General features: G+C 41.0%; 1 protein-coding gene across 1 annotated transcript in view; it reads left to right on the top strand.

Annotated features, from left to right (window-relative positions):
- Positions 1-23,235, top strand: part of gmds (GDP-mannose 4,6-dehydratase) — a 635,450-nt gene that overhangs the window by 25,605 nt on the left and 586,610 nt on the right. The window lies entirely within an intron of this gene.

The raw sequence follows: 23,235 nt of genomic DNA, 5'->3' as shown, positions 1-23,235 counted from the left end.
AATGGCCTGTTTCCATGCTGTAATGGTTATATGGAATAGCTTTCTGTTGCTTTTCTTCATGTTTCAGGATCATGCTTACAGACTGAATAAAGGCAGAAACCAAACAGACTGTTTAGTTATCCACAGTGTGGAGGAGATGGGGTTGTAGAAAGATAAAGCTGAAGATCATAGGATAGGCAGAGTCTCTGCCTTGCCCAGACCCATCTGATCATTGTCATTACATGAGTTCCCTCCCAACTCCACTTTGCCTTTACAATTTTTTTGCCTCAAGCGTTCCCCAACTTCCTCTTAAAAATCTTAGTTGATTCTGCATCCATTACACCTTGAGTTCCAGACAACTATAAAGATTTTCTTTGCATGTATTACCCAGAATTTTAAATCTGTCTTCCCAATCTATGATCAATCTTTGTATATAAGCTATCTTATGCATTTATATTTATTATGTTTTTTTATTAATGTGTTCTATTTCTTATTGTTCTGTCTTGTGGTGCATTGGATCTGGAGTAACAATTATTTTGTTCTCTTTTACATTTGTGTACTAGAAATTATATTAAACAATCTTGAATCTTGAGCCTGCACTTGAACCATCAGCTAAAAGGTTATTCTGTCTAAATCTGTCGCAGCCTTAATGAAAAGCAGTACAAAAAATTGGTAATTTCTCTGCTCAGCCCAACTTGGAAAAACAAGCTTACAGTATAAAATATATTCAGAAAGAAAATCACTATGGCTTGATGTAAAAATATTATTGCTCTTAATACTTGTCTGATGTTATTAATGTTTTATAATTATTGTGTGTCGGCCAATCAGTAAATATTAGGATGTCTGTTTTTCCTGTATTTGGGTTGATTTCAAATGGAATGGATTTTAAATCCATCTGGAAATGTATTATTTGTTCAGATGGTTATGCTGGTTTTGAAAACATCTCACCTGTGCTTTGAGTGGAAAAATAAAAATGCCAGGACAAAAGCAGTATAATTTAAATCAACAAATAAAAATGTTTCTGGTTTAAGGGTACTGTTACATAATTTTGCAGAGATTTCTATTTAAGGTATTCTCTGGTGTGCGTGGTTTATTTGAAGATTTGTGCTTTGGACAACACAAATGTTTTGAGTTGTGAGGTAATTAATGAAATGACAGGGTTCTAACCAAATAGTCTGATCTGTTGACAGAATTCATCTAATTAATGTTTCTGCATTCAGATTGGGGAATGTTAAGGAATAAACTCTTTCTGACAGCAGGTTTCTGATATTGGCATCAAAAAGTTCAGAGTGAATTACATTAGTACCTTGCTTTGTGTTTATGATGCATTCCCCAGGAATAAGGGATACTACTGTTGAAAGGGGTTACTTGTAGAGTTTTGCACACTGTGTTATTCACAGCTGTGGTGTGCTAAGAACCTGGCATGCACTACTGTCCTCCTAGATGGATGAGGAAATCTCATATGGACCCTTGCCTTCTCTGCTTACGGCTATGAACCTCTACTGTTCAATGTGATTTGACTTCCTGTGAGGGCTGAAGTTGGGCTTGCTAGGTTAAATGGTGCGACTGATCAACGTAGAGAGCGGGCCATTGAGTCTGGCATCATCTGCTGCATGTGCTGATGGATTTCTCAGATCTTAGTTTCTTTTTCAAAACCTAATTTTGGATGTGATGGACCTGCCTCCTGCCTTTGTATGGCTGAACAGTACTACCAACCTAGAGGCTTCCATGTGGTACCCAGCTTAATGCCCATCAACTACCAGCTTGCATCACATCCAATACTATTGGATCCAGGCGATTGCTTAACACATGGATCTGGTGCACACCTTTGCCAAGTAGCCTGTGCTGCTGAATGGCTATAGGCTTGCCCTGTCCCACTGCACTTCAACTCTCACAAAAAGTCTCTCCATGCTGAGCATGTATGATGCATTGTTGTGTGAATGCAAGCATATTTTCAAAGGTTCAAAGGTACAACTTAATGTCAGAGAAATGTATACAATATACTGTACATCCTGAAATGTTTTTTCTTCGCAACCAACCACAAAAACAGAGGAGTGCCCCAAAGAATGAATGACAGTTAAATGTTAAAACCTAAAGTCCCCTCCCAGCTCCCCCCTCCCGTGCGTAAGTGGCAGCAAGCAACAATACGCTCTCCCCCCACCAGCACAAAAAGCATCAGCACCAACACTGAGCACTCGATCGTGAGCAAAGCAATAGCAAAGACATAGACTTGCAGTTACCCCAAAGACCTTGCGTTTCACCCAGTATTTGGCATACCACAGGTTCTCTCTCTCTCTCTCCTTAATAAGGGAGAAAGAGGTGTCTCCATTTGCACATATGATTTAAAATCTTAATTGCACACATGATGTACTAATGATTTAAGTCTAATTTTAACAGAAATACGCTACAGGTACATTAATTGCCAAATCATACTTAGCTTAAATGTTATGCTATATAATAGTTAGATTTGGCATCCTGAATTTGCCTGCTAGCTCATGGCTTTCACCCTTTAATAGTATGTGCAGAAGTTTGAGGCTAGCTGCTGTTTAAGTGTGCAAACACTAATACTGTTCTAAATCACTGGTAGGAGATATGGCCCTTTGTTTTTTATATAGATATTTGTCCGACACCCACTGTGTTGTAACTTGACTAACATTTTCCCTGCAATGCTGTCAAAAACCACCTGCTTTTTGAGAGTATTTGCAGGTGTTTCTCTTTGTAGTTCTAAAATGTAGCAGGTTTATGAGATCAGAATCTCTATTGCCATCTACAGGTAAAAAGGAAACACCAAGAATGTCACAGAAGTTTGGGTATTTCCAAAGAGCTTCTGCAGGGGACGCTGATGGACTGTTAACCTTTGGTACTGGAAAACAATTACTATTTTCCAATTTCCAGTTACTAATTCTTTAAAAGAACTCTTAATGTTTTTCTTAGGCATATATAATGTAACTGCAAATGACTAGTCGTCGCAGAACATTCATCGGGACTTTGCTCAAGCATTAAGCTGCTTGAGATTTAATGGATGGAGCATATCCATATCTACTTGTCTGTCAGAATGATTTGATAATTTGCTCACTTGTTCATTGGTGGAAATGCCTAATTCTGAAAGAGAGTGTGAGTGTGAGTGTGTGTGTGTGTGTGTGTGTGTGTTGGTTTAAGGAATTTTGTGAGATATATATTAAAAGTGACCTCTTAAGACTTCACCTTCCATGCATTTTACAAAATATAGTCTGATTTTAGTTTACACTTTCTCGTTGGGAGTTGTCCAGTAATATTTGATGCTTAAAAATCTCACAATATTCAGTTACACTTGATAGGGAAGGGAAGATTTGCAGTGAATTTATATTATTACATGTATATCAAGAACTCTGATGCATATTTATGTTACTGTATCAATATAACCCTAACTAATCATCCTGAAGACATTTTAGCCATCCACTTTTAAATAACTTGTTTATTTTCTGGGAATGCTAACTTGTTTTTGAAGATTCTACTGTCAAATATTGACTGAGGTAACTGAAGAAATTCATTCTGTTGCTTGCAGACAAAACTGAAGGGCAAATATCATTTTCAGCTATTTGTTTCTGGCATCAGGTCACAGTAATTTATTAAGTGGCATTAGACTGGTTTAACATTGAATCTCAAAATTGTATGACAAGGCATTTTGGGGTAAAAGCGAATAATAATTGCATGCAAAGGACCTTAGTTTCACCCCAATTTAGCTGGTTTATTCAGGTGGTGTGCTTAATTTGCAGTATTTACCTTTTGGAAAATCTGGACCAAATGATAGTTGCTGCTCATAGGATTGAGCTACATTAACCAAAAAGCAAAGAAGCAATTATGGCATACTCATTTCTGCTCAGCAGTTCATGAAGATCTCCTGCTTTTCAAAGACTGTGTTGTGTTGTATGAGATCCAAGTGTTCCAGTCCACAAGTTGATGTGATTTTGATTTAGTTCACAAATGTGTGACATAACCAGTGTTGACAAGTTAATTTTTTCAATAGGGCTGTATTTCTGCTTGGAATTTAACTTATTTGTTCCGAGCAATATAATTCATATAAAATTTTCACTTTGAATGCTGGTGAATGGAACTTCAGAAATTTGCAGAAATTTGAAATTAATATGCTTTATAACATCCTGCAAAATTAATGTTATTATTCAATTATTTTGACAATTGCTTTATGAGAATGTGTGCACTCTAAACATGATAACAATGTGCATTTTTTTTTGCTGAAAATGCACAGAAGTGTTGATGTACATTTTGGTACACATCTCTGTGCCTTCAGCACTTAATCCCAGTGCCACATTGAGTACTTTAAATTGTACCAAATATCAGTTCAAACTTCTTTGCTGCACATACCTGTTCAACTTTGTAAATACTTGAACTAATGAAAATTCATTAGCATTTGTGTTAATGAATGAAAGTGAATTTTGTAGAACTTTAAGTGATATATGTGTATGCCCTCTGATATGAATAAACACACAATGGATGCAAGCAAAGTTTTGAAGAACTCGGAGAACTGAAAAAGATGAACCCCAAAAAGGCAATTCAGATTACATTCAAGACTCGTTTGTTTAATGTTATTTTTAGTACACAAGTGCAAAGGAGAGCATAATAACTGGATCCGAGGCAGACCAAGAAAAAAAGCATAGTAAGATAAAGAAGACAGTAATAAAAAATATCAATAAATATAAATAAATAGACTATATACATAGATTGATTGTATGTCCATCAAGTGACACAAGGCACAGGAGTGTCTGTCCATAAGTTGCCTTACAAGTAATGATCAAGTAGTGGTGCTGGAGGATGTGGAGGGGTTGGCTCATGGGTGGAGCTGTTGATCACCCTTACTACTTGGTAACCATCAATCACCTTGAGTCTGGTGGTTTGTCATGGATGCCTCCTCCCTGGTGGAACTGGGACAAACAGACCACGAGCAGGGTGGGTGAGATCCTTCATGATATTATTGGACCTTTTATGGCACCTTCCAGTATATATGTCCTTGATGGTGGGTAGGCTGGTGCCAGTGAAACATTGGGCAGTTTTGACTACCCTTTGTAGAACCTTATTCTTTGCTGCAGTTCAATTTCCATATCAAGCAGTGATGCTTTTTAGGATGTTCTCTACTGCGCATCGGTAGAATGACATGAGTAGATGTGCATAGTCCAGCTCTCTACAGCTTCCTCAGAAAGCAGAGTTGTTGGTGACCTTTCCTGATTGTGAAGAATGTGTTCTGGGACCATAACAGGTTGTATACTCCAAGGAGTTTGAAACTGCTCACAGTTCACACTGCTGTGCTGCTGATGTACAGAGGAGTGTGAGTGATACAAGTTCTCCTGAAGTCGATAACCATCTCCTTTGTCCTGTTGACATTGAGGAAGAGCTTATTTTCCTGGCATCAGGCTTTGAGCTTTTCCACCTTCTCTTTGTAGGCCATATCATTGTTTTAGGTAATGAACCCCACCACTGTCGTGTCATCGGTGAACTTAATGCGATTATTTGAGTGTTTGGCCGTGCAGTCATTCAAAGTGACGCAGTGTAATTTTCCTAAAGTGTTTTTGCAAAACACTGTTTGTTTTCATTTTCAGTTGCAAAGATATATTACAAAAATATTAATATAGTATCACTTTTTATATAAATATGTGTAAAAACTTCCTGTGAAATGAGCATTTTTTTTTGCTTTATTATCATGACCCAAGGAAAGAATTAACTAGCTGCACTGATTAGTTCTTTTAAGAACAATTAATAGGATTCACTTCAAGAATTCTAACCAGAATATTGTGCCTACAAATCTTGAGTGAAGTATATATTATGGAATGTTTTTAAGTTACCTATCTGCTTCAAGAAGCCTACATGAGTCTTTGAGAAAAGCATACAGTATATTTGCAGTTTAAATGTTTCATTAACTAAAATATTTTAGTTTTGTATATTAAGTTGTTAGATACTATTTAGTGTCCACAAATAATCTTTGAGAAAAATAGGAATCTATATGGCCCATTATACTTGTTACAGGGTGAGGAGGACTAATCCTGTGCTCTATTTTCTCCTCATTTTGCAAAACTCATGTTATTACACACTTCTGACAAATGCTTCAGTATCTGCTTCAGCTATATTTTGAAATCAAGCATTCTGTATTCCATACAACCACCACAATTTAAAAAAATCCTAATCTCTTAGCAACAGATTTTAATCGACAACTCTTTGTACCTGATGTTATTAAGCTAAGGAACTGCAAGAGTCAAAAGACCCTGATGCGAGATACATACAGACCCCCAAACAGTAGTAAGGATGTGGTCTACAAATTACAAGGGGAGATAGAATATGCATGCCAAAAGGGCAATGTTACAATAGTCATGGGGGATTTCAATATGCAGGTAGATTGGAAGAATTAGTGCTGGATCCCAAGTGGGGGATTTTCTAGAATGCCTGTGAGATAGCTTTTTAGAGCAGCTCACGGTTGAGCTCACTAGAGGATAAGCTATTCTTGATTGGCTGTTGGACAATGAACCAGAGTTGATCAGAGAGCTTAAGGTAGACGAACCCTTAAGGACAAGTAATCATAATATGATAAAATTCACCCTGAAATATGAGAAGGAGAAGCCAGGACATCACCAATTACAAGACAACATCACCTGACTGAGCAGGTGATGCCTCCCTCCCAAATGAGCTGAATAACTTATACGCCCGGTTTGAGGCAGAAAATGACATGGCGGCGAGGAAGTCCACCCCTCCTACAAATGACCAGGTGCTGTGTCTCTCCGTAGCCGACGTGAGAAGAACCCTGTGCAGGGTCAACCCACGGAAGGTTGCTGGACCAGACAACATCCCTGATAGAGTGCTCAGAGGATGTGCAGACCAGCTAGCAGAAGTTCTCACTGACATCTTCAACATCTCCCTGAGCAGCGCCACAATTCCAACGTGCTTCAAGGCCGCCACCGTTGTCCCCGTGCCGAAGAAGTCTTCAGTGTCCTGCCTAAATGACTACTGTTCCATTGCACTTACATCCATCATCATGAAGTGTTTCGAGAGGCTCGTCATGAGGCATATCAAGACCCTGCTGCCCCCCTCACTGGACCCCTGCAGTTTGTGTACCGTCCCAACCGCTCAACAGATGATGCCATTGCCATCACCCTCCACCTGGCCCTAACCCACCTGGACAAAAAAGACACATACGCTCGGATGCTGTTCATAGACTTCATTTCAGCATTCAACTCAATCATCCCTCAGAAACTGATTGGAAAGCTGAGCCTGCTGGGCCTGAACACCTTCCTCTGCAACTGGATCCTAGACTTCCTGACTGGGAGACCTCAGTCAGTCCGGATCGGGAGCAGCATCTCCAACACCATCACAATGAACATGGGGACTCCCCAGGGTTGCGTGCTCAGTCCACTGCTGTTCACTCTGCTGACCCACATCTGTACTGCAACACAGCTCGAACCATATCATCAAGTTCGCCGATGACATGACCGTGGTGGGTCTCATCAGCAAGAACGATGAGTCAGCTTACAGAGAGGAGGTGCAGCGGCTAACGAACTGGTGCAGAGCCAACAACCTGTCTGTTAATGTGACCAAAACAAAAGAGATGGTTGTTGACTTTAGGAGGGTACGGAGCGACCACTCCCCGCTGAACATCAATGGCTCCTCGGTAGAGATCGTAAAGAGCACCAAATTTCTTGGTGTTTACCCGACGGAGAATCTCACCTGGTCCCTCAACACCAGCTCCATAGCAAAGAAAACCCAGTAGCGTCTCTACTTTTTGCGAAGGCTGAGGAAAGTCCATCTCCCACCCCCGATCCTCATCACCTTCAACAGGGGTTGTATTGAGAGCATCCTGAGCAACTGCATCACTGCCTGGTTCGGAAATTGCACCATCTCAGATCGCAAGACCCTGCAGCGGATGGTGAGGTCAGCTGAGAAGATCATCGGGGTCTCTCTTCCCGCCATCACGGACATTTACACTAGACATTGCATCCGCAAAGCAAACAGCATTGTGAAGGACCTCATGCACCCCTCATATAATCTCTTCTCCCTCCTGCCGGCTGGGAAAAGGCACCAAAGCATTCGGGCTCTCACGACCAGACTATGTAACAGTTTCTTCCCCCAAGCTATCAGACTCCTCAATACCCAGCACCTGGCCTGACACCTTGCCCTATTGTCCTGTTTATTATTTATTGTAATCCCTGCACTCTTTTGTGCACTTTATGCAGTCCTGGGTAGGTCTGTAGTCTAGTGTAGTTGTTGTGTGTTTTTTTTAATTACGTAGTTCAATCTAGTTTTTTTGTACTGTGTCATGTAACACCATGGTCCTGAAAAACATTGTCTCATTTTTACTATGCACTGTACCAGCAGTTATGGTCGAAATGACAATAAAAGTTGACGACTTGACTTAAAGTCAGAGGGATCAGTATTACAGTGTAGTAGAGGGAATTATAGAGGAGTGATAGAGAAGCTGGCCAACATTGATTGGAAAAGAGCACTGTCAGGGATGATGGCAGAGCACAATGGCTAGAATTTCTGGAAGCAATTCGGAAGGTGCAGGATATATACATCTCAAAGAGGAAGAAGTATTCTAAAGGTAAGATGGCACAACTGTGGCTAACAAAGTGAAATATAAAAGCCAAAGAGAGGGCATATCATAGAGCAAAAATTAGTGGGACGTTAAAAGGATTGGGAAGCTATTAAAAACAAACAGAAGGCGACTAAAAAAAATCATTAAGAAGGAATAGATGAAATACAAAAGTAAGCTAGCCAATAACATTAAAGAGGAAACGAAAAATTTCTTCAGATGCATAAAATGTAAAAGAGAGGCGAGAGCCAATATAAGACTATTGGAAAACAATGCTGGAGAAGTTGTAATAGGGCACAAGGAAATGGTGGACGAACTGAATAAGTAACAACACACACAAAATGCTAATGGAACACAGCAGGTCAGGCAGCATTTATAGGGAGAAGCGCTGTCGATATTTCGGGCCGAGACCCTTCGTCAGGACTAACCAAAAGGAAAGATAGTAAGAGATTTGAAAGTAGTGGGGGGAGGGGGAAATGATAGGAGAAGACCGGAGCGGGTGGGATGAAGCTAAGAGCTGGAAAGGTGATTGGCGAAAGTGATACAGAGCTGGAGAAGGGAAAAGATCATGGGACGGGAGGCCTCAGGAGAAAGAAAGGGGGGGGGGGGAGAGAGCACCAGAGGGAGATGGAGAACAGGCAAACAACTAAATATGTCAGGGATGGGGTAAGAAGGGGAGGAGGGGCATTAACGGAAGTTAGAGAAGTCAATGAACTGAATAAGTAATTTGCATCCATCTTCACTGTGGAATGCACTAGCAGGATGCCGGAAGTTTGAGTGTGTCAGGTGGCAGAAGTATGTCAAATTGCCTTTACTTGAGAGAAAGTTCTGGTGAAACTGCAAGGTCTGAAGTTAGATGAGTCACCTGGACCAAATGGTCTACATCCCAAGGTTATGAAAGAGTTTGTGGAGGCATTAATAATGATCTTTCAAGAATGATTTGATTCTGACATAGTTCCAGAGGAATGGAATATGGCAAATGTCAATGCACTCTTCAAGAAGGGAGAGAATCAGAAGAAAGGAAATTATAGGCCAGTTAGTTTGACTTCAGTTGTTGGGAAGATGTTGGAGTTGATTGTTAAGGATGTTTTTTTGGGGTTCTTGGAGGCACATGATAAAATAGGCTGTAGTCAGCATGGTTTCCTCAAGGGAAAATCTTGTCTGACAAATCTTTTGGAATTCTTCGGAGAAATAGCAAGTAAGATAGACAAAGGAGAATCAGTGGATGTTGTGTGCTTGAATTTTCAGAAGACCTTTGACAAGGTGCCATACATGAGGCTGGTTAAGAAGTTAAAAAATCACGGTATTACAGTAAAGATACTGAGATGGATAAAGTAGTGGCTGATTGACAGGAGGCCAAGAGTGGGAATAAAGGGAGCTTTTTCTGGTTGGCTGCTGGTGACTAGTGGTGTTCCACAGGGGTCTGTATTAGGACTGCTTCTTTTTATGTTATATGTCAATGATTTGGATGATAGAATTGAGGGCTTTGTGGCCAAGGTTGCAGATGATATGAAGATAGGTGGAGGGGCAGGTAGTAGTTTTGAAGAAGTAGAGAGGCTATAGAGGTCTTAGGCAGATTAGGAGAATGGATCAACAAGTGGCAGATGGAACACAGTGTCGGGAAGATACGGTCATGCACTTCAGTAGAAGAAATAAAAGGGCAGACTGTTTTCTAAATGAATAGAAAATTCAAAAATCTGAGGTGCAAATGGACCTGGGAGTCTTTGTGCAGGATTCCCTAATGGTTAATTTGCAGGTTGAGTTGGTGGTGAGGAAGGCATGCGATGTTAGCATTCATTTCAAGAGTATTAGAATATAAAAGCAAGGATGTAATATCGAGCTTTTATTAAGCATTGGTGAGGTCTCACTTGGAATATTGTGAGCAGTTTTGTGCCCCTTAGAAATGATGCGCTGAAACTGGAGAGGGTTCAAAGGAAGTTCATGAAAATGATTCTGGGATTGAAAAGCTTGTCATATAAAGAGTGTTTGATGGCTTTGGGCCTCTACTTTCTGGAATTCAGAAGAATGAGGGGTAATCTGATTGAAATCAAATGATGAAATGCCTTGACAGAGTGGATATGGAGAGGATATTTCCTGTCTATCCCCTGGTGTCTAAGACCAGAGGACACAAAGTCAGGATGGAGAGGCATTCTTTTAGAATGGAGGTGTGGAGGAATTTCTTTAGCCAGACAGTGGTGAATCTCTGGAATTCATTGCCACAGGCAGCTGTGGAGGGCAAGTTATTGGGTATATTTAAGACAGGGGTCAATAGACAATAGGTGCAGAAGTAGACCATTTGGCCCTTCGAGCCTGCACCGCCATTTTGAGATCATGGCTGATCATCTACTATCAATGCCCGGTTCCTGTCTCGTCCCCATATCCTTTGATTCCTCTATCCATAAGATACCTATCTAGCTCGATAGATTCTTGATTAGTCAGGACATGAAGGGATCTGGAGAGAAGGCAGGAGATTGGGGCTGAACAGCCATGATGAAAGGGGCCAAATGGCCTAATTCTGCTCCTGTATCTTGTGATCTTATGAATGAAGAATATTTGTTGTTTCTCTCAGAATCCTTAAATGATATCCTGAAAATTATTGGGCATTGAAACTATGTACCTCCTGTAACCGTGGCAGAACCATTGCCTTGTACAAAGTTAGTCAAGTCAAGTCACTTTTATTGTCATTTCGACCATAACTGCTGGTACAGTACATAGTAAAAATGAGACAACGTTTTTCAGGGCCATGGTGTTACATGACACAGTACAAAAACTAAACTGAACTACGTTTTAAAAAAAAACAGAGAAAAAAAACACACAACAACTACACTAGACTACAGACCTACCCAGGACTGCATAAAGTGCATGAAAGAGTGCAGGGATTACAATAAATAATAAACAGGACAATAGGGCAAGGTGTCAGGCCAGGTGCTGGGTAGTGAGGAGTCTGATAGCTTGGGGGAAGAAACTGTTACATAGTCTGGTCGTGAGAGCCCGAATGCTTCGGTGCCTTTTCCCAGCCAGCAGGAGGGAGAAGAAATTGTATGTGGGGTGCATGGGGTCTTTCATAATGCTGTTTGCTTTGTGGATGCAATGTCTAGTGTAAATGTCTGTGATGGGGGGAAGAGAGACCCCGATGATCTTCTCAACTGACCTCACTATCCGCTGCAGGGTCTTGCGATCCGAGATGGTGCAATTTCCAAACCAGGCAGTGATGCAGCTGCTCAGGATGCTCTCAATACAACCCCTGTAGAATGTGATGAGGATAGGGGGTGGGAGGTGGACTTCCCTCAGCCTTCACAGAAAGTAAGACGCTGCTGGGCTTTTTTTGCTATGGAGCTGGTGTTGAGAGACCAGGTGAGATTCTCTGCCGAGGAGCCATTGATGTTCAGCGGGGAGTGGTCGCTCTGTGCCCTCCTGAAGTCAATAACCATCTCTTTTGTTTTGTTCACATTCAGAGACAGGTTGTTGGCTCTGCACCAGTCCATTAGCTGCTGCACCTCCTCTCTGTAAGCTGACTCATTGTTCTTGCTGATGAGACCCACCATAGTCATGTCATTGGCGAACTTGATGATGTGGTTTGAGCTGTGTGTTGCAACACAGTCATGGGTCAGCAGAGTGAACAGCAGTGGACTGAGCACACAGCCCTGGGGGGCCCCCGTGCTCAGTGTGATGGTGTTGGAGATGCTGCTCCCGATCCGGACTGACTGAGGTCTCCCAGTCAGGAAGTCTAGGATCCAGTTGCAGAGGGAGGTGTTCAGGCCCAGCAGGCTCAGCTTTCCAATCAGTTTCTGAGGGATGATTGTGTTGAATGCTGAACTGAAGTCTATGAGCAGCATCCGAGCGTATGTGTCTTTTTTGTCCAGGTGGGTTAGGGCCAGGTGGAGGGTGATGGCAATGGCGTCATCTGTTGTGCAGTTGGGACGGTATGCAAACTGCAGGGAGTGCCTCGGGAATCTTTTCTGGGACCATTACTTATCGTGATTTTTATAAATAACCAGGATGAAGAAGTGGAGGGATGGGTTAGTAAGTTTGCTGATGACACAAAGGTTGGAGGTGTTGTGGATAGTATGGAGAGCTGTCAGAGATTACATCGGGATATTCATAGGATGCAAAACTGGGCTGAGAAGTGGCAGATGGAGTTCAACCCAGATAAGTGTGAAGTGGTTCATTTTGGTAGTTCAAATATGATGGCAGAATATAGTGTTAATGGTAAGACTCTTGGCAGTATGGAGGATCAGAGGAATCTTGGGGTCCGAGTCCATAGGACACTCAAAGCAGCTGCACAGGTTAACTCTGTGGTTAAGAAGGCATACGATGTGTCGGCCTTCATCAATCATGGAATTGAATTTAGGAGCTGAGAGGTAATGTTGCATCTATATAGGACCCTGGTCAGACCTCACTTGGAGTACTGTGCTCAGTTCTGTCGCCTCACTACAGGAAGGATGTGGAAGCCATAGAAAGGATGCAGAGGAGATTTACAAGGATCTTGCCTGGATTGGGGAGCATGCCTTATGAGAATAGGTTGAGTGAACTCTGCCTGTTCTCCTTGGAGCAATGGAGGATGAGAGGTGACCTGATAGAGGTGTATAAGATGATGAGAGACATTGATTGTGTGGATAGTCAGAGGCTTTTTCCCAGGGCTGAAATGGTTGCCACACAAGGACACAGGTTTAAGGTGCTGGGGAGTGGGTACAGAGCAGAGGTCGGGGTAAGTTTTTTACTCAGAGACTGGTGAGTGCGTGGAATGGGCTGCCGGCAAAGGTGGTGGAGGCGGATACGATAGGGTCTTTTAAGAGACTTTCAGGTAGGTACATGGAGCTTAGAAAAGTAGAGGGTTATGGGTAAGCCTAGTAATTTCTAGGGGAGCGACATGTTCGGCACAACCTTGTGAGCCGAAGGGCCTGTATTGGGCTGTAGGTTTTCTATGTTCTATGTTTCTAATTCAACAAAAAAATGCCTCTTATTTTACTGCATAAAAATGTGCATGACCTGATAGAATGTTCATATCTATTTTCTTTAACCTAAGCTATAGATGCCTTCTTTTTGCATGTTGATATTTTCATAATACAACAGAAAATTTGTGATGTCTTGTATAACAAAATGTGCCACTTGTATCATAAGAAAATGTGCTACTTATAGTTCCATTTACTTTAGATTATTTTTTTGTACAAAAGTTTTTTCTGTAGTAGATGCTCCTAAAATGATTTGCTAATACTATCAGTGAAATTGTATTTTCTACTTTTATCAATTTTTTTCCAGTTTAATTTTTCAGTAAGGGTTGTTGGATGTGTCTCCTAAATACACTTAAAAGAAAGCTGGTGCATAGCATGAAAAGAGCAATTCTGTTGTAAACTAAGTTACCATACTGGTTATTTTTATACAATCAGTATGCTATTTTGTTACAAAATATATAAAAATAAACCCATACCTTTGTTTCAATTTTGAAACAATAATCATTTTTCTTTGACTATTTTAGGGTTTACAAAATATCTCCTTTATATAAATGTGTCCTCATTTTGAAGAATATTCTTCTCTTATTGACAAAATTTGGATGTAAGAAAAGCATTCTTTAATGTTTTAAGTTTGGTGGTTATAACGGAGCCTGCAGATGCTGGAAATCTGTATCAATACACAAAATGCTGAAGGATCTCAGCAGGTTAGCAGCATCTCTGGAGAAAGATGAACAATCGGTGTTTCAGGCTTTATCAGCCCAAAATGGCGACTGTTTTTCTTCAAAAATGCTGCCTTCCCTATTGAGTCTTTCCAGCATTTTGTATTTGCTGATTTAATTATCATTTATCTCTATGGGTATAGTTTTTAAAATATGTATTGAGTGCATATATTTCTGAAGAGAGCTTTCTGGGAAATATTTTAAATGCAAGTAGCTACAGAGATCTGTTAGTTGGATTGAATGTCTAGACAAGAGATGTGTTTTACTCTGGTTACATAAGAGACTAATGTGACAGATCTCCCATGATTTCTCAATTGGGCTGAAGGCAAATCAAATGGTATTAAACATGTGAGGGCATTTTCTGATAAATGGCTTTTGCTGCTTTTAATAGCATGACCATGTCAGCTTGACATTTGTTTCCTGTGTTGCATTTTACCCCCTTTCCCCATAGCCAGAAAGAAAAGTAAATTGAGGAATTTTTGGGAGATTAGAGACGCAGCTTAAATATTGAGTAATGCTTTTTGAATTGTTGGACTGATTGGAAAGAATAACTATAATTCAACCTAAATGGTTAGGGGGATGAGCATTTGATGTTCCAAAGATCAGAATGAAGCGAATCAAGTTAAGTTTGTCATTTAACTACATACATGTATATAACATATATAACCATATAGGTAATGTATATAGAAACGTGACAATATTTTTTCAAACCAGGGTGTAAAGCACAATAACTAAGAAGGTAAGGATAAAATCTACAGATGAATCACACACAAATAACAAACTTAAAATGCATTAAATATTGTAAGGAGCAGATTAACCAGTGACACTTCTAATACGATGCGGCTGGGAATTTAAAAGCCTACTGGCCTGGGGGAGGAAACTGTTTCTCATCCTGACTGTTCTTGTTTTTATGCATCAGTCTCCTGCCCGTTGGTAGAAAGTCAAAGAAAATGTTGGATGGGTGGGTGGGATCCTTAAGAATACTAAGGGCATACAATACATATGCAGCACTCCTGATGGTAGATGGTAGGGAAACCCCTATGATCCTCTCAGCTATTCTCATAGTCCTTTGTAGGGAATTCTGGTCCAATGCCTGACTGCTCCCATACCAGATGGAGATGAAACATGTCGGGATGCTCTCAACGGTGCTCCTGTAAAACACAGTTAAGATGGGCAGTGGGAGCCTTGCTTGCCTCAATCTTTTCAGGAAATGGGGGTGCTGCTGTGCCGCCTTGTTCGGGGAGATGATATTAAAGAACCAGGTGAGGTTATCTGTGATATGAACTCCCAGGAGCTTGGTGCACTTAACTCTTTCTATGGAGGAGCCATGTATTTACAGAGGGGAGTGGTTTGTCTGCACCTTTCTGAAGTCCACAAAGTTTAGTATTTAGATTGCTAATTCCAATTTAAACATGGGCTGTTGTTGAAATATAATAAGTGATATGTATCTGTAGTAGTGAAATGCAAATCTGTTTCTGCACGAAATGAGTGGGACAAATATTAAGGCAGTATCCCATGGGTTTGATTACTCAGGCTTTGTGAAGTTCAGTGCCATTTGAAATTTACAGTCAAATTACATTTAAAATTGAACAATATTAAATTAAGTAATCAAAGAATAGCGACAGACATTGTGGAATGAATTGTATGCAAAAAATGCCTATTCCAGAGAAAGTATTTGAGAGGTATGCTAATTTGAGAGGTATGCATTCTGGCGTAAGATGCAGATCTGGTAAGTTTTTCCTGTGACACTAAAGAACTTGTAAAGAAGTCATAGAAAAGTATGGCATAGATACAAGCCCTTCAGCCCATCTAATCCGTTCTGAACCATTTAGCCTGCCTAGACCCATCAACCTGCACACGGACCACAACTATACATGTATCTATCCAAATCATTCTCTTAATCATTGAAATCAAGCTCGCATGCACCACTTGTGCTGGCAGCTCATTCCACACTCTGCTGACTCTGAGTGAAGAAGTTTCCCCACATGTTCCTCTTAAACTTTTGACCTTTCACCCTTAACCCATGACCTCTGGTTGTAGTCTCACCCAACCTTACTTGCATTTACTGAATCTATATCCCTCATAATTTTGTATACCTCTATCAAATCTCCCCTCAATCTTCTACTTTCCAAGGAGTAAAGTCCTAACCTGTTCAATCTTCCCTTATAACTCAGGTCCTGCTGCCCTGGTAAAATCCTTGTAAGTTTTCTCTATACTCTTTCAGCCTTATTTACATTTTTCTTGTAGGATAGTAACCAAAACTACAAACAGTTTTCCAAATTATGCATCACCAACGTCTTGTTCAACTTAAAAATAACATCCCAGCTCCTTTACTCAGAACTTGATTTATAAGGGCCAATGGGCCAAAAGCTTTGTCCATAAATATCAACCAAACTCCTATTATTTAAAAAAAAAAATTGTGTATGCACCAAAGTCGTTAACATTATATCTTTCCATAAACATGAGATTCTGCAGGTGCTGAAGTCTTGAGTAACACGTACAAAATGTGGAGGAACTCAGCAAGTCAGACAGGCAACATCTATGGAGGCGAATAAACAGTTGACATTTGGGAGAGAAAATTCATTAGGACTGGGAAGAAAGGGGAGGGAAAGGAGTACAAGCTGGCATGTGATAGAGAAGAGGGGATGGTGAGTGGCTGGTTGGTGGAGGGGGAAGTGAAGGAACAAACTTGGAGATGATACCTGGAAGAAGTAAAGAGGTGAAAAAGAAGGTATTTAACAGGAGCAGAAAACGGACTGTGCGAGGGGGAAAAGAAATGAAGAAGGGAACCAGAGGGCAGTGAAAGGCAGGTGAGGGGAAGAGAAGGGAGAGCAGGTAACCAGAATGGGGACTGGACAAAGAGAATGTGTGGGGCAGGGGAGGCTGTGTTTACTGGAGGTTAAGAGAAATTGATGTTCGTGCCATCAGATTGGAACCTACTTAGATGGAACATGAGGTATTGCTCCTCTGTGCTGAGTTTGGCCTCATTGTAGAAGTAGCGCAGACATATCAGAATGTAAATGGGAAGTTGAATTAAAATGGGTAGCAACCGAAAGATCCTGCCTTTTGCAGCAGAAAGGACAAAGGTGCTTGATGAAGCAGTCTTTGTATCTATATCGGGTCTCACTGATGTAGAAGAGGCTGATCCAGGGGCACCAGACACAATCGATGACACTGACAGACTCTCAGTGAAATCTGTCTTCACCCGGAAGGGCTATTTAGGACTCCCAATGGTGGTGAGGGAGGATGTTTACAGTGATAAGTGCCAGGAGGGAAATCAGTGGAGAGGGATGAGTTGAAAAGAGATTTATGTAGAGAGTGAGCCCTATAGAAAGGTGAAGGGGGGGGGGGGAGGGTGATAGAAAGATGTACTTGGTGTTAGGATCATGTTGGAGATGGCATAGGTTATAGAGAATAATATTTTGGATACGGAGGCTCAGGTGGTGGTAGGTTAAGACAAGGGGAGCCCTATCGCTTTTATGACCGGGAGTGTGGAGTGAGAACAGATATGTGGGAAATGGAGAGGATATGGATGAGGACAGCATCCATGGTAGAAGGGAAAATTGTTTTGTGAAAAGAGAGGACAGTGCTGATGTTCTAGAATGGAAAGCCTAATCTTGAGAACAGTTGCAACGGAGATGGAGGAATTGAGAGAAGAAAATAGCATTATTTTCAAACGACAATAGTAAGAAGAGGTACAGTATCATCAAAGTATCTGTGAGTCCGAAGGTTTGTAAAATATGTCAGTAGATAGTCTGTCTCCAGAGATGGAGACAGCAAGTTCAAGAAAGGGGAGAGAAGAGTCAGAGATGGACAAAGTAATTTTGAGGGGTGGAAGTTGGAGACAAAGTTGATACAATTAATGAGTCTACCATGAGTACATGTAGCAGCATTAATGTAGAGGTCAAGGTAGCATAGAAGTAGTTTGGGAGCATTACCAGTGTAGGCTGGGAACATGTGGTTAACAAAAAGGCAGGTGTAGCTGAGGCCCATGTGATTGGCTATTGCTACACCTTTTGGTTTAGAGGAGGTGAGATGAGCCAAAGAAAAACTTGAGAGTGTGGACCAGCTCCACCAGGCTCAGGAGGGTGATGGTGGAGGTGAACTAGTTACCGTAGATGTCGGATTATAAGCCGCTACTTTTTTCCCACATTTTGAACAGCTTTGAACACTGCGGCCTTTACTACGGTGCGGCTAATGCATGATTTTTTTTCATGCCGCCAAAAACATTTTGCCTCGTAACAGTAGACCAATAAAATTGATGAGTAGTTCACAGAGGTCCAATGAAATTGTATGATAAATCAAGCGCACTTTCACAATTAAATTATTGTAAATCAGTCATTTGTACTCACCCTCATCAACATGGAAAACACTCGAAGAAAAGCATTGTGCTGCCTTTATGGCAGTTATTTAGTTTATAATATTTTCGCTTAGTAATTCATTTGTTAGTAATTTCTAGTTAAAGTTAGAAGTGTTTTAACTATATTTGTTTTCTGTACTACATCGCGGGATGCTATGACGTCACACCCCGGTTTCGCCGCGTCTTGTGGGAAATACCGGTTTGCGATAAACGGGAAGGTGGGGGGGGAGCGGCATTAGATCTGAGCGAATGCTGCTTTTAAGTTAAAGGCGATCAATAACTTTTACTGGTAGGCTGCAGTATATATATTTTTTACCAGTCGTTAGGAGATATTGGAATGTTGTTCAGTAAAAAAGTATACGCAACGTAATTTGTGTTACCGATACGTATGTATATTTAAAAGTAGCCGCATTACAGGCACGGTTCGAAAAAAAGCATTTGCAATATGTATTTGTTTATGTTACCCATACGGATTTAATTAAAAGTTAAAAAATCCTCACGTGTAATATCTTTCTGTGTAAATATCTCATATTACAACGTGGGACACCTGCGGCCGAAAATCCGGTGCGGCCTAAAATCCGGCGCGGCCTAAAATCCGGTGCGGCTTGTACAAGTACAAAATTGATTTTCTTTCTAAAATTAGAGCCAGCGGCTTTTAATCAGGTGCGCTCTGTAGTGTGAAATCTACGGTAAGTCTGTTTAGGAAGAAGTAGAGAACTTTAAGACCTTCCTGATGGGAGAGAGGGTGATGAATTGTATAGGGACTGAATACCCAGAGATAAAATGAGACAATTAGGACTAGAGAATGATTGAAGAGATCGAGAGTGTGCGAAGTGTCACAGATTTAGGTGAGAAGGGACTGAACCAATGGGGACAAAATGGAATTGAAATATGCAAACACATGTTCTGTGGGACAGGAAGGTCGACCAATAGTCTATGTGTATGGCTAAATATGTTTGATAGGGCAGCAATTAGAATATTTTTAATTTTGAAAATCTGTCCACTATTGAGCAATTTCTCTACGATAAGACCACAAGCTTTATAATTCAATTTGTTGCCCAAACAGGAAGCTAAAGCAAATGAGCATATGGTTTCATGCTACTCAAAATAACGCATGTGTTCTGGCCTGTAGAGGCACAGTTCGATTTATATGAATATCACTTCCTGTGCACAAGGTTTTTTAAAATATTATTTCCTGCGCAGATTAATTTTGATCTAATTTTTAGCACATAGTGGAAAGACATTCATCTCCATCCTCTTCTATCTGCATACAGACAGAGGCTAAAGAACAAGCTTCAGAGATAAGGACAAAAAAGCGGTGGTCACGGCAATGGTTCAGCAATGGGATTGCTTCAAGTCGGTGCACTGGACCATATTCAGGGGCTCACCGGTGGATCAGAATATGTACACCACGGTTGTCACAGACTTTATGAAAACAGTTGTAGACAAATTGCCCCCACAAAATCATTCAGTATTCCCCACCCAGAAGCCCTGGATAAACCAGGCGATGAAGTAAGATACAAAAGGTCCAGATACGATCCCTGTAAAGCCATTTCACATGCTAAAATGGCAATTCTGGACTAAACTTGAATTATTGAAGGATTCTTGACAGCTGTGGCTGGACTTAAATGCTATTGCCTCCAAGTGAAACCAAGCAACATAGATGATAATAAGGCTTTGATTCCAGCTGATCTCAATGCCTTCTATGTTCGATTTGACCATCAAAACATGGAGGAACCTTCATGAGCTCCCACATCCAGTAATGACCCTGTGATTTCAGGCTCTGAGGCCAATGTGAGAGGATCCTTCAGGAGGGTGAATCCATGGCACAGATGGGGTACCTGGCCGAGTATAAAAGACATGTGCTGAACAATTGGCTGGAATGTTCAGTGATCTCTTTAAACTCTTGTTTTGACAGTCTGAGGTACCTACCTGCTTCAAGCTGGCTTCAATTATATCAGTGCCTAAGAAGGACATGGTAACGTGCCTCAATGACTCTCATCAACCAGCAATTACATCTACTGTGACGAGATGTTTTGAGAGGTTGGTGATAAGACATATCAACACCTCCCTGAGAAGTGACTTGGATCTGTTCCGCTTTCCCTACAGGCACAACAGATCCACAGCAGATGACATTTCATTGGTTCTTCTTTCAGCCCTGGACCATCAGAACAGTAAAGATGCATACATTGGGATGTTCTTTATTGACTACAGCTTGGTATTCAATACCATCATCCCCTCAAAGCTAATCAACAGGCTTCAAGATCTTGGCCACAATACATCCTTGTACAACTGAATCCTTGATTTTCTCATTTGCAGAGCCCAGTCAGTTCAGATTGGCAGAATCTTCATGATCTCAATCAGCACAGTTGCACCACAAAGCTATGTCCATAGTCCCCTGCTCTACTTGCTTTACACTTACGAATGTGAGACTAAGGACAGCTTCAACACCATATTTAAGTTCGCTGACAACATCACTGTCGTTGGCTGAATTAAATGTGGTAATGAATCACTCAATGTCTACAAAATCAAGGAATTGATTATTGACTTCAGGAGGAGGAAACCAGAGGTCCATGCCCTCTCTTTGTCTCTACTTCCTGAAGAGACTGTAACAAAACCCAATTTCCCTCAGGATCAATAAAATATGTCTGTCTGTCTGTCTGAACCAGTCCTCATCGGGCGATCAGAAGTGAAGAGGGTCAGCAAGTTTAAATTCCTCTGTGTTATCATTTCAAAGGATCTGTCCTGGATCCAGCATTAAGTGCAATTACCAAGAAAGCATGGTAGCACCTCTACTTCCGTAGAAGTATGTGAAGATTTGGCATGACACCTAAAGCTTTGTCAAACTTCTTTAGATGTGGGGAGTATATTGACAGGTTGCATTGTAGCCTAGTATGGAAGCACCAATGCCCTTGAACAGAATATCCTACAAGTGGTAGTGTATAAGGCCTAACCCATCATGGGCAAAGCTCACCCCACCATTTTGCATATCTGTACAGATGTACACCATCGAGCACATCTGCAGGAAAGCAGCCACCATCTTCAAAGACTCCCACTACCCAGGCCATGCTCTTTTTTCGCTGCTGCCATCAGGAAGAAGGTACAGGAGCCTCAGTAATCACACTATCAGGTTCAGGAACAGTTATTACCCCTCAAAGATAAACAATTATAATGCTAAAAAGATATTTCAACAGGTACATGGATAGAAGAGTTTATGGGAAAATGGGTGAACATAGGTATATGGGAGTAGCTCAGATAGCCAACTTGGTTGGCATAGATAAGTTAGGTCCAATTACCTGTTTTAGCATTATATTAACTCTGACTTCTCAAATATTATTTTTCCAATAAGAACCAGCTCCCATTCTCTTTTGTCATATTCTCTCATGCTGTTGAACCAGCCTTCCCTCAGTTTATGACCTTAACATGAGTTACATACTTTGTTCTTTTCTGTAGCTACCTTAAAACTAGTAGAATTCTGGTTGCTTTTTCCAAAGAGTTGCCCAACTAACACTTCAAATACCTACCCAGTTTAATTTCTTAAAATGCCGCCAAAAACAACCCTACTTCTCATAGGACTGCTAACATGTTGACACAGAAAACTAACTTGGATGCTCCTATATGCCACAGCATCTGAGGTCTTTGAACTAAGGCAATTCCAGTCAATGTGGGAAAGTTTAAAATCCTCATATTGCTACCCTCCTATTGCTTTTACTCCTTTTTGAAATATTGCTTACATGTTGTTTCCTCTAATTCCTGCTGCCTTTTGGGAGGCCAACAAGTTAATTTGCAGGAAAGTAATCGCCCTTCTCCTGTTCTGAAGTACTACATGCATAGCCTCACTGAATGATCTTTCATTATACTTTATTCTTAAGGCTATGGTGTTTTCCCCAATCAAAATTACAGTTTTTCACCAGGAGGAGTTAAGAATGATGTTATGGACAAAATGGGAGGTGAGGACCTCGATAAAAACACAGTCACTAAAGAGATAGTAGTGAACAAACTAGAGAGCCTGAAGGGAGATAAGTCCTCTGGTCCTGATGGGATGCACCCTAGGGTGCTGAAGGAATTGGCGGAGGTTATAGTAGATGCGTTGGTAATCATTTACCAAAATTCTCTAGACTCTGGGCAGGTCCCGGTAGATTGGAAGACAGCAAATGTCACACCACTTTTTAAAAAAGTATGTAGGAAAAGACGGGCAACTATAGGCCAGTTAGCTTAACATTTGTAGTCGGGAAAATGCTTGAAGCTGTCGTTAAGGAAGAAATAGTGAAACATTTAGAAAGGAGTGGTTCCATTAGACAGACACAGCATGGATTCAGAAAGGGTAGGTCCTGTTTGAAAAACTTAATGGAATTCTTTGAGGACATAATGAGTGCAGTGGATAGAGGGGAACAAGTGGATGCCATATACTTGGATTTCCAGAAGGTGTTTGATAAGGTGCCACACAAGAGACTTATGAATAAGATACGATGCATGGAGTTGGAGGAAGTGTATTGGCATGGATAGTGGATTAGTTAACCAATAGAAGGCAGAGGGTTGGTATAAATGGGTGTTTCTTCAGTTGGCAGTGGGGTGCCGCAGAGGTTGGTGCTGGGCTCGCAGCTGTTTACCATTTACATTGATGATTTGGAAGAGGGGACTGAGTGTAGCATAGCA

The sequence above is a fragment of the Hemitrygon akajei genome, chromosome 20 (assembly GCF_048418815.1).
Source record: "Hemitrygon akajei chromosome 20, sHemAka1.3, whole genome shotgun sequence".
In the NCBI taxonomy this organism is placed as follows: domain Eukaryota; kingdom Metazoa; phylum Chordata; class Chondrichthyes; order Myliobatiformes; family Dasyatidae; genus Hemitrygon; species Hemitrygon akajei.
This window is presented reverse-complemented; position numbering and strand designations above follow the sequence as displayed.